General features: G+C 51.1%; 1 protein-coding gene across 4 annotated transcripts in view; it reads right to left on the minus strand.

Moving 5' to 3' along the window:
* Window positions 1-4,858, minus strand: part of FAM120B (family with sequence similarity 120B) — an 85,086-nt gene extending 80,228 nt beyond the window's left edge. For 3 of the 4 annotated variants that reach the window (XM_036871669.1, XM_036871671.1, XM_036871670.1), the window contains exon 1: window positions 4,773-4,846. The gene's annotated coding sequence lies outside the window, so the exon portion shown is untranslated. Of the gene's footprint in view, window positions 1-4,772 lie in introns of all 4 variants that reach the window. The other variant, XM_036871672.1, reaches the window with a different exon arrangement.
* Window positions 4,859-6,000: the final 1,142 nt, after the last annotated feature.

Raw genomic sequence — 6,000 nt, forward strand, 5'->3', positions numbered from 1 at the left:
CTAAGGGAAAGCAGATGCTGCTCAGGGCTCTTAAGCAAGCGCTTTTTAGAAGCACTGCCCTGCCTGTGCTGCGGAGGAGGGAGAGAGGCAGGCCGGACTGGAGAAAACCAGCTACCCCGGGCACCGCCCAGCACCCTCCCTCACGTGGATGTGGAAGAACCCCAACACTGCAGGGAGGCAGAGCCCTGTTTCCTGCTGCAAAATACAAAGGAGGGTACAGAGAGGCTCTTCTGCTCCTCCACCCCCCCCCCCATATACCAAAGATCTAGCAGCTGTGGGCACAGCAACGAGCAAGACAAAGTCCCTAAGACATGCACCTTGAAAGAGGGAGCAAAGGCTCAGGGTCCGTCAGGAAAGAAGCAAGCCTGGGGGTGCGCAAACACATGTCAAAACGCACCAAGCCGTACACTTTAAATACGTGCAGCTTATTCTGCAAGCCCCACGGCAGACACCCCTCTCGTCCCACTGGCACACTATCAAGTTTTGTTCAGACTTCACTGTGAGGCACGCCTGCCAGCGACGAAGGCAGGAATGGCTGCGTGCTGGGCGGCAGCCAGCAGTGTGTGCTGCTCAGTCACCTGCCTGAGGTCACAAACAGCAACGGCAAAGGCGGGATTTGAATCCACCTGCCTCCGAAGCCGGTTCCTCTCACTAGGGGAGCCCCCACCCCAACACTGCACTTCAGAGTGATCTGGCTGCCGGCACGCGCGGAACACCAACTCGCATGGCAGAGTCAGCCTGCGGGGCACGCGCTTAGCCCAGAGCGCTCCTTTCTGAAGGTCCTCCCAGTCCCAGGGGCCCAACAGAACATCTGGACTGAAGGAGCAACCCAGAAGGCTGGACCCTGGGCCTTTCCCCACCCGACTGCAGCGCTACAAAACCCCTTCAAGTCAATGAGCATAGAAAAGGAAAATGTCTGCCACCTACAAAAACTTACGCCTCGTGTATCCAGAATTTAGGATAAGACTCCAATATAAATTTTAAAATTCACAAGTAAAACTGAAATAATTTATTCATAAACGACTTCTCAGGCTCTGATTTATCATCTATAAATTCTTCTTCTCCATAGTTCTAACAATTAGCTCCTAAGTCCATAGTAGAGAAAAGTATGGAAAGGGCATTTGCAGGCATGCACATAGTGACAAGGGTCAGAACCTCTAACAGCTGACCTGGGGAAAGCAAAGGGACAGAAAAACTGAAAGGGGCCGAAAGACATAAAAACTCCAAACAAATAACAGGGAGAACAGTTGTATGTGCCTCAACGAGCCCGAACACCGTTTGCATCACAAATTTTATGTTTAAAATGTTTACTTGAGATCATATCACAGGGGTTAGGGAAAGTTCATATCACATTTAGCACACTCTATTAAGAAAGTAGGGAATGGCTCCAGCGGTTAGGACTCTGCGCTTCCACTGCAGGGGGCCTGGGGTAAGATCCTGCAAGCTATTGTGGTGTGGCCAAAAAAAAAAAAAAATTTTTTTTTTTAATTTAAAAATAAAATTTTTTTTTTTAATTTAAAAAATGTTTTTAAAAATTTTTTAAAAATTTAAAAAGCAGGGAAATACTCTATTTTAGAAAGATTTCCATCCTAAATGTGAAATTTTGGTGCTTAATGGGCAAAAATCCAAAACTGAACTATCCAGCAAACTCTGCTGTTCAAAGACTTACTGTCCCCTTGTCCTGGTTGCCAACCGCTTTATTATAAATGACTTACAGTAACTTACACGAATCTGTCCTGAGTTGACTCTTCGGGCTCAAGAACCGATGGGGAAGCATCCATCCCTGCTGTGTACCTTCTACAGCCTAGCATGCACACGGGCGTGCAGCTGGACAGGTGTGGGGAAGTATAAACTCGGTCCATGCTACAGTAAGCATGCGACAGTAAGAGCTGACTTAAATGGACTCCTCCTTCTCTGGACCATACGTTTTTATAAGGAAAAGAGTGCTTAGGACCTGGCTTTTTTAGCTAGCAATGGCCCTGATTTACTGGCTGACTGAAGACAAATCACTGACTCTCTTTGTACATCATTGATTTCCTTATTTGTAAAAATAAGATAATGATTTACCTCTCAATTTGGCAGATTTTAAACTACTACTATAAAATCCTTTAGAAGTATCTTATTATATTTATATAAATAATTTAAACCTTAAATAACATGTTTTAACTCTGAAGACTTTTCCAACAGAACATCTTGTAAAGAAACAGAAATTTGCTTCTAAAAGCAAATGAAAATGTAAAAGTTATTCACACTTATTATAAAGCTCTATAAAAGTAACTGATAGCATAAGGGTTGCCTCACTTTCCAACTAATAAAATAAGGATGCGATTAATTCCTCTGAATGAAGTTCCAGTGTATGATTCTAGTTTCCACAGAGATAAGAGTTGCTTTTATGATCTCAATTAAGTGGACTTCCCTTCTTACTTTCAACCTTTTCTTGAAAGAGATGGCAACCCAGCACACAAGCAAATCAAATACATGCACTGCTGTGAAGATTCTGCCCACGGTGCTAAGTTGCCAATCTGACATCTCTCTTCCTGACCCAAGAGCAAACCAAAGCCAGGTTACAGCAGGAGTTTGACCAGCTCCATTCGTTCATATTTTCTCTCTAAGCCTCAATAAGAGGCACACACAAGGAGGAGTAGGAGGTGGGGAGGGGAAAGTCTGAAGGACAAGAACACAAGAACCAAGACAGCAGGATATGACTAATGGCCAGTTTCGTAGGGATCCAAGTACTGTAGGGCCTGAAACATATAATTTGAGGTCCCTCTTCTGAAAAAGAATACACTATTATGGGACTTCCCTGGTGGCGCAGTGGTTAAGAATTCACTTGCCAATGCAGGGGACATGGGTTTGATCCCTGGTCCGGGAAGATCCCACATGCTGCAGAGCAACAAAGCCCATGAGCCACAACTATTGAGCCTGCGCTCTAGAGTCCGCGAGCCACAACTACCGAGCCCACGTGCCACAACTACTGAAGCCCGCACGCCTAGAGCCCATGCTCCGCAACAAGAGAAGCCACTGCAGTGAGAAGCCCGCGCACCGCAACAAAGAGTAGCCCCCGCTCGCCGCAACTAGAGAAAGCCCGCGCACAGCAACGAAGACCCAACACAGCCAAAAATAAATAAATTTTTAAAAATAAATAAATAAAAATAAAAAATGCAAAATTATAAACACAAGACCACTGAGGTCCTTCCCAGTGCCTTGGAAGGGGCCTGTGAAAGCGAGGACCCTGAAGCCTGAACTTCATTAGCTTTACAGTAAACCTGCCCCATAAATGACACTGATTCAGGCTCAGGGAGTAGGGAGAACCTCAGAATAGTAAAAACTGTAAGTGACCTCCACCAACACCTACTGCGGTCTTCTCAGTTCACAGACGAGAAAACTGAGGGCCAGAAGTGATTAGAGATTTCCATGTCTGGAAGATAGACATGCCTGTTGGAAATTACACAAAGAAACTGGGAGGTAAGGCGGTCAGGAAACGGTACGTGTGGAGATGAGTAGTGTGCGACCTGACACAGCCAAGGTGTTCTCACTGCTTTCCTTGAACACAACCAATAAGGAATGCACCACTGCAGTCCTGGGAGGGAGAGATGGCCAGGTTGGGGGAAAACCCCTACGGCAGAGCTTAGAGATGGCAGAGATGGGGTGATGGGGAAATCGACACATAGAGAATGTGTGAAGGCTGTGATGGTGCAGGAGTGGTAGCTCCTAACAGAAAGGCCCAAACGTGGGCAGGCCACAGAGCACATGAGGATGGGAGGCCACGATTCAGAAATGACAGAGATGGAGGACAAAACAGGAGGAGGACACCAGACACGGAGGAACCAGAGCGTAATACATTTGGGAGGCGACAGGTGAAAAACCTGATGCTGCAGACCTGTCCCCATTCTGTGGTTCTCATTCTTTGCATCACCTACTCAAGCGCTCAAGCCAAAAATGTGGAAGTCACTGGAAATACCACGGCCTCACTTTTTCCCCATCAAACTCACCTCCAAGTTCTCCCCACTACCATTTCCAGGTTTTCAGTCCTAAAACTTCTTCCTTAAATGGCTGCAAAAGCCCTCTTATCACATGCAGTCACCCAGCACCACCATCCCTACGCCTGCCAGATGACTCTTTTAACACTACGATCCGATCACATCACTTCCCTGTTCCCAATTCCCCTGCGTTTCCTGCCATCCCCAGCTCTAGCACCCTGTCTCTCCCAGAATATGTCAGGCAGTCTCAAACCTGCAGGTCTCGAGCATTCTGTTCCCTCTGAAGGAATGAATGGCTTCTTGCCCCTCAGCACCTCCCAACTCCCACTTATTCGAAACTAAGCTGGAATCCCCACCCCCCCCGGAGAGAAACTTCTGGCCCCTCCTTGGCCGACATGGACAAATCATCCTCTCAGCCACCTAGGCGTCATCCCGCCAGCCTTTATTCCCCGGAGGGCATGGTGCTTGCTGGGTGCTACGGTCCCGGCTCAGAACAGCCGGGTCACTGGGGAAGGCGCCCAAGTTCGGAGACGCCAAGTGCAAAGGTCAGAGGACGCCTCCCTACGGCCAACAGGGACCACACGGCGACCCGGAACTGCACACCTCTTTCCGGGGAGGAGTCGGGCCAAAGCGGCACCGGGAGGAGCAGGCAGGGCGCACGGCTGTGGGGACATGCGGTGAGGGAGACGCGGCCCAGGGACCGCGACGGCGCAGAACCACGAGCGCAGCCGCCGCGCCGAGGCGACGGCCGAGAGCGGCCCAGACGCGCTGGCCCCCCAGGCCCGGCCCTACCTAGAGATGCGCCAGCACAGCCGGAGACGCGCCCTCACGAACCTCGGCCCGTCGCAGCCTCCACGCACTTCCGCTCGGGCGTTTCCGCCCGAGAGACCGCCCCGCCCGCTCGGTGGGCGGGGCCTGCGCGGCCGGGCCCCACAGGCGCCGGGGAGCGAGATGCGCAGGCGTAGCGCCCGTTGCCTCGGAAACCGCGCGGTGCGTGGAGGTCGGGGTCACGCCTCGCTCGGCTGCCGCTGGCTCACCCGCTGGCGCTTTGGGCCACTGGTGGTGCGGACACGCGAGCCTGGGCCCTGACGCCGCAGTTTGGCGGAAGAGCGCCGGGAGGGCGGTGCGGGCTGCTAGGAGACGGCAGGCTGGCCCTGAGCCCGGGCCCCGCAGGAGGCAGGCGGCCGGGGGTCCAGAACGGGTGGATTTTCCAGCCAAGGGACCTTGGCGCGCTGTCCACCTCGACCCTGGGCCTCGGTGTCTGTACTGTCTGGAGGAGGGCGGCGCTTCCCAGCGCGGGCTGACCAAGGACACAGCAGAGCACAGCAAGCACTAGGTAGAGAGGAGCCTTGCTAGCATTGCTGTGACGGCGGCGGCCACCCGAACTGTTCTGGAGCCCACAGTTTTAGTGGGCAGGCTTGCGGTCTGGAACGGGGCATGAGAGCTCCGGGGCGGGCAGCCACGGCAGTGGAGGAGGGGAGGAAGCGAGGACGCGCTTGCCTGGTCGTGCGGTGTCTGCGTCTGACGTTAAGGAGTTTGGACTCTGGAAGCCACCGCCTCGACTTTGTTTCTGCATCTGCTTTAAGGCCAGTAAGGTTCCCATTAAGGACATGCTCCCCTGGGCTGGGAGATAGGCAGGCTTCAGATTATACACAATTCCCATTCCTCTAGTCACAACGCCACCCTTTTCTATACAACCAAGAGAACATTTTGGTAGCCAAGTGTTATGACAGAAGAATAACTTTGAAACCAATCTAACTTATTTTTTAAGTAAATACTTGACAAACTTCAATTAATGATATCAAGTTATTTAAGATGCATCTCAAAACCTATCTTTACACGTGACGTGTTTCAGGAGGGCTGCTGCAAGCCCCAGGGAGCTGGAGGCTTCCATCAGGGAAATAAGATGGTCAAATACTGTTCCTGCAGAGTCTCTTGCAGATCAAGCACTCAAAAAGCATTACCAAATTGATGGGAATTCCCTGGTGGTCCAGTGGTTAGGACTCAGCTTCCACTGCAG

Source organism: Balaenoptera musculus, chromosome 12 (assembly GCF_009873245.2).
Source record: "Balaenoptera musculus isolate JJ_BM4_2016_0621 chromosome 12, mBalMus1.pri.v3, whole genome shotgun sequence".
In the NCBI taxonomy this organism is placed as follows: Eukaryota; Metazoa; Chordata; class Mammalia; order Artiodactyla; family Balaenopteridae; genus Balaenoptera; species Balaenoptera musculus.